Genomic DNA, 14,090 nt, shown 5'->3' with positions numbered 1-14,090 from the left:
TCGAACCTGTCAATTCTACAGATTGCACAGCAAGTTAAACGCATCTGTGTATCTTGTGATTACATATGACGTGATGGAGATAGTGCATTACATCATAAATTTACGGTATTTACAAATTTACACAGCATATCGACAATGTACACACTTCCTTCTCTTCGTGTCGTCATAGGATACCACACTTGATGCAATCTTTCCTGTACGTAGATTACTGTACAGTATTTTTATACCGTGAAAATGTAGTTCTGTACTTTTCTCGCAAATTAGTGTCGACCAGAATTATTTCCTGTGGTAAATCCTTACGCATTTAATTAATGCGAGTGATTTCACGTTAAGATTGCGCTGTTAGCCCGTTGACTGAGCATTTACTTTATTTGTCACAGATGCTTGCTTATTTTATTTATAGATGTTACAAAACACCCATTAAGGCCCGTATATTAACGTCTTTTTTAATCCCAAGTACGAAAGAAAATGTTGTTAAATATTCAGCATGAATCGTAAGTAATGTCATTAATTTCAAGGGGGTTATTTTTTTAGATATTTGAAACAAAAAAGTTTAATACAATTTTCTCGTTTTCGCTTCCATTTCGATGTATAAAGGACGTAAATGGAAGAATAAACAAAGGAAGGACAGCAATATCAAGATAAACAGCATTTTGTGGGACCGAGATATTACAATAAAAACAAAAAACAAACATTTATAATTCAACTAGTGGCTTGTGCAGCAAACGCTGCAAACTAATTTCGTTAGACGTTAAAATAAAATTTTTTCAGATTTATTTTCAACGAAAAATACCAGACATTTTGAAAATTATTTGCTCTCATAATAATGAAACATACTACCTCTGAATGTTATTTGTATGCCAAATATTTTTTCTTGAACCTATCCACCTTCAGTTTATGAGTTTCAACGCGAAAACGCAAGTAACAATGTCAGGACGATCAGTGGGTTTTTCATGTGGGAGTAAAGCAATAGCTATTTCAGATCATCGTGAATTGTAGGTGAAAGTTAAAGAAAGTCAGGTTTGCTATGCTTTGGAACAATAGACATAACATCTTGGTGTAGCTGCTGCATGTAGAGCTTGAAATGTATTGGGTAAAATCATTTTATCCTGCTAAGAGATCTTGCTGAAATAATCGGGAGACTACAAAATTTTCTAGACCTCTTATTTTATCAGTGAGTAATACCGTCTTTCCTTAGGAACTGTAATTTTTGCGCTCTCTCGAGCCAATACTGAATCTACACCACACTGCCATTAAATATATGAAAAAGACCCAACTCACTTGATTAATAACTATAAAATATTTGATTTTTAATAATAATAATATTATTATCTTACGCAAGTTTTGTAGTTTATATATTAACATCATGGCATTAACTATAATAATAATAATAATAATAATAATAATAATAATAATAATAATAATAATAATTCATTTTTAATGGTAATAATGTCACCAAACCACCTCTAGGTTTGTAGATTTTAATATCCAATACCAGCTGTACTCAGAAAATTACACACCGCAGAATCAGACTTGTAAATAATTTTTAGTAAGTTTTTAAGCTTTTCATAACCAATTGAATTTGAACTCTAGCAATCCTGCAGGTCATGGCCTTCGTGTAATAGCCCATTGTTTATTGTAGTGCGTGTTTTGTTTTATTTTTAAATACAATTAGTTCTCAAAACTGAAGAGAGATGGATTTTGGAAAATAGGAAATTTATGTAGGAAAACTGATATTTCACTGAAAACTACTATTTTTCCGAAAAACTTTGGATCCCAAGCTTCAAAATGAGGGGTCATTTATTAAAATCCGTTCAGCCGTTTTCCCGTAATTTCCATTACCAGTTCAAATTATATATATAGATTGTAAACAGCACATTCACAAATGGATCAGAGATATGGCAACTGAAATCAAGAACAATACATAAATTACATTTGAATTTAAATGGATTTCTGGCGACGATCTGCAAGGATTTCGTGGAGAGAAAAAATCAGGAACAGCGTGATGAAAGAAAAAGTGCAGAGGGAATAGTTAGAACATTGAGTGAGAGAGGTTTAGAGGAGAGAGATTCGGAGAATAGAGATGAGTGGCGAGTGACTATAAATTCTTGAAATGGGTGCAGGAAGATGTCAAAGACATTGTAAATCTGTGAAATAAAATAATATATATATATATATATACACATATATATTGTTTAGGTAAAGCCATTAATTTAATTCCCAATATACTGTACTCAGTCAATTTAAGACAACAGGGTATTATGATAATAAATTATTAAAAGAATTTTAATTCTGTCCTTTAAATTACAACGAATACAATTAATATTACACTGGAATGAAGAAGAAATAATTTATTTTTGAATTCTGTTCTATTATTTTTTAATTCTGTACTTAAATACTACTACCACCACCACCATCACCACCACCACCACCACTATTACTGCTAATACTTACTTACTGACTTTTAAAGAACTCGAAGGTTCATTGCCGCCCTCACATAAGCCCGCCATTGGTCCCTATCCTGTGCAAGATTAATCCAGTTTCTATCATCATAACACACCTCCCTCAAATCCATTTTAATATTATCCTCCCATCTACGTCTCGGCCTCCCCAAAGGTCTTTTTTCCCTCCGGCCTCCCAACTAATACTCTATATGCATTTCTGGATTCGCCCATACGTGGTACATGCCCTGCCCATCTCAAACGTCTGGATTTAATGTTCCTTATTATGAGTATTGCTAATAATAATAATAATAATAATAATAATAATAATAATAATAATAATATTAACAATGCTTATTATTTCAGAACTGTATGTTTAATCATGGCTATCATATCTCTGTTACATGACTCCGATATAATAGTACATTATGCAACGAGCCTATAATGGTAGTAATTAAGACGCAAGTATGTTTATGAAACGAGCGCAAGCGAGTTTCATAATTTTCATAAGAGCGTCTTAATTACCATTACAGTCAAGTTTCATACGACTTTTTATGATCGACCATATTTCTAACTTGAAATTATTCATAAGTATTCATGTTATTCTTATCTGACTGAGGAGCGGAAGTGACCTTGTGCAATACCTCGTAAATTGTGAGATGTGCGCAGACGCGAAAGTATTGATTTTTTCCGAGAAACAAATGTCGACATTGACCTTGATATAATCTAGAGAGTAAAATAAACATTAATCTTGATATAACCTTGAAATTGAATTAGACATTGAAAAACGAGATGACAAATTGAATTTATTTGAATATTATTTACAATTAACGCTAATTATTATAGTAACAGAACTTACTTTATTTCAAATATAGGTGATTTATTGATTTATTGTTGTCTTTCGACTGCATATCAAAGAATAATCAATATTTTGCGCTTTCATATTGCTGAACTTTAATGAATAGGTGTATTTTAATGAGGTCCATTAAAGGGCTGCTACCAGGTGTATAATTACTACATTTCGGCATGGTCGAGCATAAAGCTATTTATGAAACAGTAATATCATTTACAACGTAAGAAAGAAACTGAATGGTAGTGGGGCAATAGACAAATCTTATAATGAGAAAACATGTACCACCGTCATCTTCGTGATATGCGGTTTTCTTCAATCCATATTTCACTTTTTTTCAGCTTAATTTGACTGAAATATTGTAAAGTATTTCATGATTATGTACCGTTAACAGTTCTTGACTAATTTATTGTACTTTTATGCTCGACCATACCGAAATGTAGCAATTATACACCTGGTAGCAGCCCTTTAATGGACCTCATTAAAGTACACCTATTCATTAAAGTTCAGGTGTTCCACCAATCAGAAAATACCATTGTAGCAATATGAAAGCGCAAGTATCGATTATTCTCGGATATGCAATCGAAAGACAACTAGCGCGAGATTAGATTAATAATTAGCGTTAATTGTAAATACTATTCAAATAAATTCAATTTGTCATCTCGTTTTTCAATGTCTAATTCAATTTCAAGATTAATGTTTATTTTACTCTCTACATTATATCAAGGTCAATGACATCTGTTTCTCGGAAAAAGTCAATACTTTCGCGTCTGCGCACATCTCACAATTTACGAGGTATTGCACAAGGTCAGTTCCGCTCCTCAGTCAGATAAGAATAACATGAATATTTATGAATAATTTCTAGTTAGAAATACAGTATGTTCGAGCATAAAAAGTCGTATGAAACTTGACTATAATGGTAATTAAGACGCTTGCGCTCGTTTCATAAACATACTCGCTTCTTAATTATTACCATTATAGGCTCGTTGCATAATGTACTATTCTACTTCGACTCACAGAGCACGTGACTGCACATGCGCAGCAATGTTCAGATTTGGATCGCCCTCGTGATTGACGGTTGCTATAGCGGCCACCTCGTTGAATTCCTTTGTGTCCTCGTCCCGTCCCGTCCCGCCCCGCCGTTTTTGTGGACTGCCCACCCATCGCGGTCCATCAGTAACCCGATGCAGACCAGGGGTCACTTCATTAAGAACTCTCTCGACCGGCGACGCGGTAGCATAGCGAACAACACCTCGGCCCCGGTTAAGAGTATAGTCTTCATTACGTTCGGGAGCCATTACACATGCATAAACAAACATTGAACAAAGTTTTATGCCATAAATCAGGAGCCTAGCTTCAAAGATGGACAAGAGCCATTTTTATTATTTCTCAGTAGAGTCATATTTTTGTTTCATTATGCTAACTTCTAGAATAAGGTATACAATGATTTTTGTGTCCTATTGGTAGCATTGTTAACGAAATAATTCAGATCTTCACTTAAAAATTATTAATTTAAAATACTTTAAATCATACTTAAAATTGACATTGTCCACTTTTGATACTGAGATTGACTTTTGTCCACTCTTTTGAGCAAATAAAGATGCAAGTGTTATCTATCTGTCTGTCTGTCTGTCTGTCTGTCTGTCTGTCTGTCTGTCTGTCTGTCTGTCTGTCTATCTATCTATCTATCTATCTATCTATCTATCTATCTATCTATCTATCTATCTATCTATCTATCTATCTATCTATCTATCTATCTATCTATCTATCTATCTATCTATCTACTAGCCGTACCCGTGCGCTCCGCTGCACCCGTTAGAAATAAATATAAAGTAATTACATAATTAAAATAGGACATTTGATCCAGGGAACATTCGTGTTCGATAGAAGGATAAATCGTTTAATATGTTACTTAATTTAAATTGTATTTAAAATATTAAAATGCGATCATTTTGATCCAGAGACCACTCATTGGTGCAATGACAATTTCTTTAACATGTTTCTTAATTGTTATTACCAATTATTTTTGGAAAAGCGAAAATTAACAGAAAAATTTTGGCTACAGATTTATTATTATGTTTATATTATATTATATTATGAAAAAGTGTGTTGATAACGGATGTACTCGAATTAGAAAGTTTTTAATTTGTTGTGGGAGCTCTTGAATCTCAGGAGGAACAACTTTTACAACAGCGCAACATAATCTGTTTGGCTCATTACCCAATTTTTTTGCATTGCATTTATTGCATATGTATTTTATGTATTTTAACACGATTCAATTGAGCATAGTTAAAATTTGAATTATAAAATAATGGATTGCTAAGCTAACGTACTATTACTGCATACTAAATCAATACACTCTCATTGTTCGTTAATTCTCTGAGATAAAAATGAATATATTCATAAACATTATTATAAGAAATACAGGAAATGAATATACAGAATAACCTATCAAGTTTTCTGTGCATAAGAAGCTGTGTTAATCTTACCTGTCCTCAATTCACTCACAAGTTACTGTAATAACATTATAGCATTATGTCCATCCAGAGAAACTACACTTTCCAATGATGAAATAATAATTAATTATACAAATCGGTTAATTTAGCTTCATACAAACACAGAAACATTGTCTGTAGGCTATGTTTCATAGCCTTCGATTGTTGTGTCCAAGGCCCCTTATAGACGAAGTCATTTGTTTTTATTTCATTACAGGCCATTATATGGCAGTTATTTTAATTTTAAAACTCATTTATCTCATTAAATATCAGTCCTATCAAAATTTTTCAGAGGATAACACTTATTAGAAATCATTTTTAAAGAAACTTTGGTTATGTAACATATTTCACAAAAATCAATAATAAGCGAGATATTTCGATTTATTTAATTCAGGCCCCCTTATAACCCCCCTTTTAAATAATGTATTTTGAATACCATATAGCCTAAAATCTAAGTTACAACGAACTTAATTTATATTCCAATTTTCATCGAAATCGGTTCAGCCATTATCGCGTGAAAAGGTAACAAACATACAGACAGACAGACAGACATACAAACAAAAATTTCAAAAAAGCGATTTTCGGTTTCAGGGTGATTAATTATATATGTTAGGACCAATTATTTTTGGAAAATCGAAAATTACCAGAAAAATTTCGGCTACAGATTTATTATTAGTATAGATATTTAATGTGCTGTACAACAGCCAGTGGCCAATTACAGTTCAGCACAAAGAATATAACAAAACCATAATTCAACAATAATTATTACACATAAATACAATTACAATTAATTACAATAATGACGAAGAATGGATAAATAATGGATGACTTTAAAATACATAACTAAGAATACTGTGAGACAATGATAATTGAGTATAATGCCTGAAAGAATACATAAATGATAAATCGTTGCCAAGAGCAAACTAAGTCTATACATTGAAGGGATCGAATTCGCAGCCATGCATGTTGGCATTTTTAATGCATCTGGAGACTGGTGAAAGAAATTTCGAATTTCTGATATAGAAAAGTTTGTGGGCTCTCATATCTTTTGTTGGAATATGTAAGGTAATATTGTTTAAGAAAGAGTCACACGATATATTACCTTTGAGGACTTTACAAAGAACAGATAATCTAGCTCATGGCGTCTAGCATATAGATTTTGACAATTAAAATATTCACATTTTCTCTCATAACTGTACCCGGAATTAATGGACAGAAATCTGAATGAACATAAAGATATAAATTTTCTTTGTATATTTTCTAATTTAGCCGAGTCCGTAGTTGTAATCGAGTTCCAAGCTACAGATGCATATTCGAGTTTCGATCGCACCTATGTACAGCAAAACATTAAAAGAGAATCGGGCGTGGAAAGAGAATAAGTTATTGACCGTATTATTCCTAACATTCTGATTGCGTGATTGTAAATGTAATCAACGTGACTATGAAAATACAATTTACTGTCAAAGAATATTCCCAAATCTTTTACGCAATCCGTTCTGTTAATTAGAACATTATTTAGATAATAATTAAATTTCAGTGAAGAAGTTTTTCTAGAAAAGGTTATTACATTGGTTTTGGATACGTTAATAATAATAATAATAATAATAATAATAATAATAATAATTGTTATTATTATTATTGTTATTATTATTATTGTTATTATTTTTATCATTATTATTCATTTATTTATACTGGCAGAGTTAAGACCATAGATCCTTCTCTTACACTCTACCAGGCCACAAAGTATACAAGCAGTGAAAATTTGGCAAAAAGTTAAAGAACAGAATAAGTTACTAACATATTACAAAATAAAATAATAGCATAACAAAATCGACACTAAACAACATAAAATAATACCATAATAGAACAAAGAAAGTTAAATACATTGGGATATAATAAAAGTTAAAGAACAGAATACTAACATATTACAAAAAAATTATATCATAACAAGATCGACACTAAACAACATGAAAATAATACCATAATAGAAAAAAGAAAGTAAAATACATCGGAATATAAAAGCAACTCATTTAGTACAAATAGTTAAGATGGAAAACGTAAGGAAGAATATAACAAAATGGAATGTAATAAAGTAACAATAAAAAAGAAGAAAAGAAATACGAAATTAAATGAATAATTAAAATCCACAATAAAAAGGGAATGATAATAAATTCATTTCGTGATCAAGAGAACAAAAAAAGGCGAAAGGAAGGAACTGAATTGAAAAAGTGCAATTTTAATTTATTTTTGAAACTGGACAATGTCCGACAGTCTCTGACATGCTGTGGTAGAGAGTTCCAGAGATGAGCTGCAGAGACGGTGAAAGATGAAGAGTGAAGGATGTTCTGTGTTTAGGAATGGAGAGTGTGATATGGTGTTGTGAGCGAGTATCTATTTCGTGATATGAGGACAAATGTTGAAAACAAGAAACTAAGTAGCTAGGGTTAGAGGTTTGAAGAATATTGAAGAGTAAAGTGAGAGAGTAAATAGTTCTTCGCTCTTTGAGACGGGCCCAGGACAGCATATTTAGTGAAGGTGTGATACGGTCAGATCTACGGACGTTGCAAATAAATCGAACGCATGCATTATGAACACGCTGTAGTCTGTCTGTCAGTCTCATGTCCATTTTTAAACACACAATTCAGATGGAAGAACAGTTGGAAGAAGGGCATTTTGGTTTCAGGAAAGGAAAAGGTACAAGGGATGCAATTGGACTACTACGAACAATCGGCGAAAGATACCTAGAATAAAGAAGTGTGTGTAGTACTTATGGAGCGAAATTCTGAGGACTTCTAAGAAGTGTCATTCAAGATAGTAATTTAGGACAGTTGCAAAATAAGATTTATAGACTGTTTAATTGGAATGTTATTTTAGAACTGACAATTTTATAAATTACTATATGAGACTATTCCTATACGTACCGGTACGGAAATATAGCCTAATCGTGTAATAGTCAATTAAATCCCACTCGAGTTTTGATTTTCTCTAGATAAATCAAAACTTCTAGTGAGATTACTGTAGATAAATCTCAATTTCTTCAGCACCAGAAGAAGAATACATGCTTCTTTTCTCTCTTAACAATTTTAGGGTCTAAGATAATAAGGTACAACCTCCAATTCAGCTCTTTACGCACATCAAGATTAGGGTAAGAATTTGTTAAAAAATTTGTAAAATTGTAAACAAATGATAATTGAATTTGTAGTATCATGATCTGGAATCTATTACTTTCTACTTCACTTACAAATTTACAAGAGTATCTTCGTGAAACACTAACATTTGTAAATTTGTAACATTTCTTTAATTTGTAATTTGTAGTGCTGTTGATCGATCAAAATATTTAATCGATTAACTATTTGAATTTAATAGATTAATCGAGTTTTAATCGAGTTGAAAATATGTTTTAATATACTGTAATACACAATTATTGTTAAATTTAACTTGGGTTCGGTGACAAGCATAAGTATTAAATGTTGTATATCTGTATATATTGTATCGTTATATTACAAAACAACTATTTTAATTACTTATTAACATATTTATTATGAGGCTTATAATTTATTGTGTCAATTTCTCCCGGAATTTTTAAGACAAACATAAATAACAAAAAGTATGAAGACTCACCTAGTTAATACTGCTTCATCCATGATTTTAAACATGTGAGTGCATTCACATGCTCCGAATTAAGTGCCACTCTACGTTTAGTTACAATGTTTCCTGCATCACTAAACACGAAAAAACTTTTTTTCTGTCAAGCACTTCTCCAGATCGTTCAATTTAAATCCAAACGTTTTACCGAGTTTAACTCTCAAGTTCTCATATGACATAATGGAGTTTACAGTTTTCACAAACCACAGAAAAATGATTTCTTTTCTTTATCAAACTAAACACACAACCTTCATATACAAACACAGTATAGAAACTGCAACTGCAAAACTACAGCGGTAGAAACAGAAAACTGGCCCCTATTGTAATCGAATTACCAGATTTTAGAAAGAGAAGAAGATAGTTAGTCTCTCACTTCCACACAGTGTAGACATGGCTATTTTATAAGGGATGAGGGGGACGAATCAGAAAAGTATGTATTTTATATGCTGGGAAGATGGGCTGACAATAAGGTGGAAGTTTTCTTGGAAAACCATAAAACTTAATAAGGGTTTCGCATTGTGTTTCAACTTTCAATAGAGGTAGATTATACTGTTTTCGCTGTAAGAAAAATCAAAATGTAAACATAAGCACGTTGCTGTCATAACCGTGATTGGCTCCCAGTCGAAACACTCACATGACGCAGGAAGATATAGTTCGTATTTGGAAACCATAATCTTGTATTATTTGAAAATAAAAAAATTGAATTCAGCTTGTTAAATACGATGAAACATATAACTTCACTTACATGTAAAACGCTATGTAAAAGAAAAGCTACTTTTATATTTTGTTATGTACTATGATCGCGGATGAATACCAACGGTAATAGCGAAGTAGTCTGTTCTTGTAAAAAGCTGGCGTCACTTGAGCTCGTAGTTGCACAGTCTAATATGTATATGTAGTTGTTCACGTAAGCACGTGGTACTGAAGTATGGCTTATGCATCCTCGGTGAGTGTGGTTATTAAACATAAGAGTGAAAACCCTCTCAAAAGTAGAGAAAAAGAAATAGTGCTTAATGTATATAATAAGTTAAAGTGAGTTTTAATTATAAATTAAATGTTTCCCAAGCAAACGAATGCATAGTAATGAGGTTAGGCCTACTTGACGAGTAACGGGAAATGTTTAACATGAAACAGAATGTACAACAGTAGGCGGGAACACGTACTGAGAATCTATGGCGCCAAACAGCGGCCAATGAAGCCTCACTTCAGTCACGTGCTATTGTTTGTATTAGGATTTTTCTTACAGCGAAAAGATTATAGGTCACTGTCCTCATATCTCCACCTCTTTCTGAAGTGTTTGTGCAAAGATTTTTCCTACGCTACCTGGTTTACAGTTAGAAAATAACAGTACTATTGTGCTTTTAAGTAAGCAATTTCCGAGAGAGAAATATTGTCGGAATTTTTAGTATGGGTTTGTATTAACAGACTAAAAATTAATATCAACTACAACCGATTAATTTTAATCGACACGATTATTCGATTAAATATATATATATATATATATAGCCTACACACATACATACATACATACATACATACATACATTTTATAATACGGAGAGGATTAATTCTTCTTGGGAGGAAATTCGTCCTCTTGCAGTCATGACTACGGGACAAAGCACTCAGGACTGTTAGCTTCATCACTGCCAAAATATGTACAGGTGAGAAACGGCTACGGCTTGGCCGTCGATAGATTTGTCATGCTGGACACAGACAGGCGGGAGTGCCAGCCGGCATGCAAGCTGTGACTCGTTCCTTACCTGTGAAGTTCACACCACTCCAAACATGGCCTCAACTCACTCCCTATTTACATGGCTACAAGATAGTGTCCTTCCATGATTTCTCGCCTTGCTGGAAGTTTTTCCGCCTTTAACTAGGCATCTCCTGGAGTGTTTTCGGTTTAATATTTATAAATTTGATGGGCATGGTAATAGATTAATTTTTTAAATGCCATAAACTTACATATTTGTGTTCTATGCCGGTAATTTGTTTTAAACTCAATATAAAATATTTATAAAAATAGCTTTTTATTCCAAAAATTGACGCATCACCTTTCGCCTTGGAAGCATAGAAATATAAACATCTAATATCAGGATTTTAAATTTTGGCACAAGAAGAAGGCATGCTAGAGAGCGTTGCGGATTGACTACAATAGTCGAAACACAGTTGCCTTGGAAACTGGAAAAAGATAAGCGGTATGAATACACTATAAGCCAGCCAGTGCATTTTCGTTCCCAAACAAGTTAGGAAAGTTATCGGTTAGTATATCCTGGAGTTTTAGAGTTCAATCTCTGATCCTAAATGCTTACGTCATGACGCAACGAAAGGCATAACCCTAGATCACATATACCCAAATTGCTCTGCATTATAGGCTTTGATGGTAAAGGTCGCGCCAGGGATTTTGGAAGATGGATTTTCTTATTGTGAACTGGAGAGCGAGTTCCCACCGCTGCAAGATCGGCTGTTATCTCTGTCGCAGTGGAATGGGTAGGACATAAGAGTAAACATGCACGCCCGAGTATTTGTGCACTCTGGACAGTCACCTCCAAAAACTAAACAAATATTACAGTAGTCTATATGTGTCTTTGGTATTCCCAAGAAACTTGTTCAATTAATTAAAATTTGTCTCAATGAAACTTACAGCAGAGTCCGTATAGGTCAGTTTCTATCTGATGCTTTTTCAATTCACTGCGGGCTAAAGCAAGGAGATGCACTATCACCTTTACTTTTTAACTTTGCTCTAGAGTATGCCATTAGGAAAGTCCAGGATAACAGAGAGGGTTTGGAATTGAACGGGTTACATCAGCTTTTTGTCTATGCGGATGACGTGAATATGTTAGGAAAAACTCCACAAACGATTGGGGAAAACATGGAAATTTTACTTGAAGCAAATAAAGCGACAGGTTTGGTAGTAAATCCCGAAAATACAAAGTTTATGATTATGTCTCGTGACCAGAATATTGTACGAAATGGAAATATATATGTATATGGAAATATGTTAATCCTTAGTCAAAGATAAGACTGAGTTTTACGAAATACGAACATTAAGGGATGGAAAATGGGAGGCAGTAATGATCACAGTAATTATACCGATTTATTTATTTTAACCAGCAGATGTGCAGCCTTTACATTTAAAACAAAGATTCTCTCATAAAATTGGGTTAGACTATTCATCTCATCTCTCAGAATTGTTTCTAAAATGTATAAGGAAAGTAAAAAAATTCAATTTCATGTAGGCTACTCCCTTGAAATAACTTCAGTTCCCCCCCCCCCCCGAGCAGAGAGGAGAGAGAAAGAAGTCGACGATTTTAAAAATTCACTAAACTATATTTAACTAGAGACGTAAAATTTAAAATTAAGGTTACTCTCTACAATATTGGTTAAACATTCTTAGATTTTTTAAATACCATATCCTAAGGTACTGATGAAAAGGCAGAAGGGAGTGAGAAATCTCATGTCATCCGATCTCGATGAAAGTCGATATCTGGGGGCCTTTGCAATCACAGAATACGAATAAGGTATTATTTAGTCCGACTTTGTCCCTAAAGTGGTGGAGTGGGACAAAAATGGGTGAAAAATTAAATTAGATATCTTAGGGGTTTTCGAGACGAAAATTATGAATAATACAATTTGTGCGAATTCTATATGGCAGTTTCAGTACTATGAATTATATTTTAAAAAATTAAACATCGGATATCGCACAGGTAACACATGTACAGTATTTAAGGGGGTATGTAACACCTTTTGATAGTAGGCCTATACATTTAGTAAAATCCAAAGTGTAATTTCTACATATTCTGAATGAATGTTGTGCTGGAATTTAATATAGTCATCAGCCAGTACCTCCAGATTAATAAACAACTTTTTAGAATCCATAAAATACAGTAATTATTGTGAATGGTAATTATATTTTTCAATTGGTGCAATTTGTGCAGGGAAAATTGGTTTCTCCGATATTTTGTACGATTTCGAATATTTTAAAAAGCTTTCTTCTCTGTTCTATTCACAATGTGCGTGTGAAGAAATTATTGCCCTTGTAATATCCATTACAATCCTATTTATTATACTCTTATATAAATCTAACTTCCGCAGCATGCAATTTTACCCAATTAACCAAATTATATTTTGATTCTTAAGAAGAATCGTAATTTTATTAACTTGAATTGTCGCACCACCAGTAGACGATCCCTAGATTATTACTGGACAAATCTTGTATATTGATCTGGTAAGGGTAGGATTATATATTATATATGCGCAATGGAATGCTTTTTCCTTTTAATTAATAATTAATTTAATTTAGAAAATGTAGGAGACGTATTGTAAAATCATTGCGAACGGAAGGTATTCTTTGAGTAGGACTGTACCGTGGTGTGTTTCATAATAAGGATAATTGATATGAGCTGCTGTTATGAAAATATGAACGACTAAGAATGTTATCGCATGTCATTCTCGCAGCTTACACAAACAATAGTGGCTCGCCTACTGGAAATGTCATCGAGGTCATCTGCCAAAATCGGTGCCTCCGACTATAACAACTTTTGTCAGGTTTACTATGCTGCCATCTAGTTGTTACATAAGGAGTCACGTTATAGCTCCCATTTGAATTGCATTAGCGACTGTACTGCCATCTCGTGTTCGTTTACGGCGGACGGGTGGCGAT

The sequence above is a fragment of the Periplaneta americana genome, chromosome 14 (assembly GCF_040183065.1).
Source record: "Periplaneta americana isolate PAMFEO1 chromosome 14, P.americana_PAMFEO1_priV1, whole genome shotgun sequence".
Classification (NCBI taxonomy): domain Eukaryota; kingdom Metazoa; phylum Arthropoda; class Insecta; order Blattodea; family Blattidae; genus Periplaneta; species Periplaneta americana.
Note: the sequence above shows the minus strand (reverse complement) of the source record.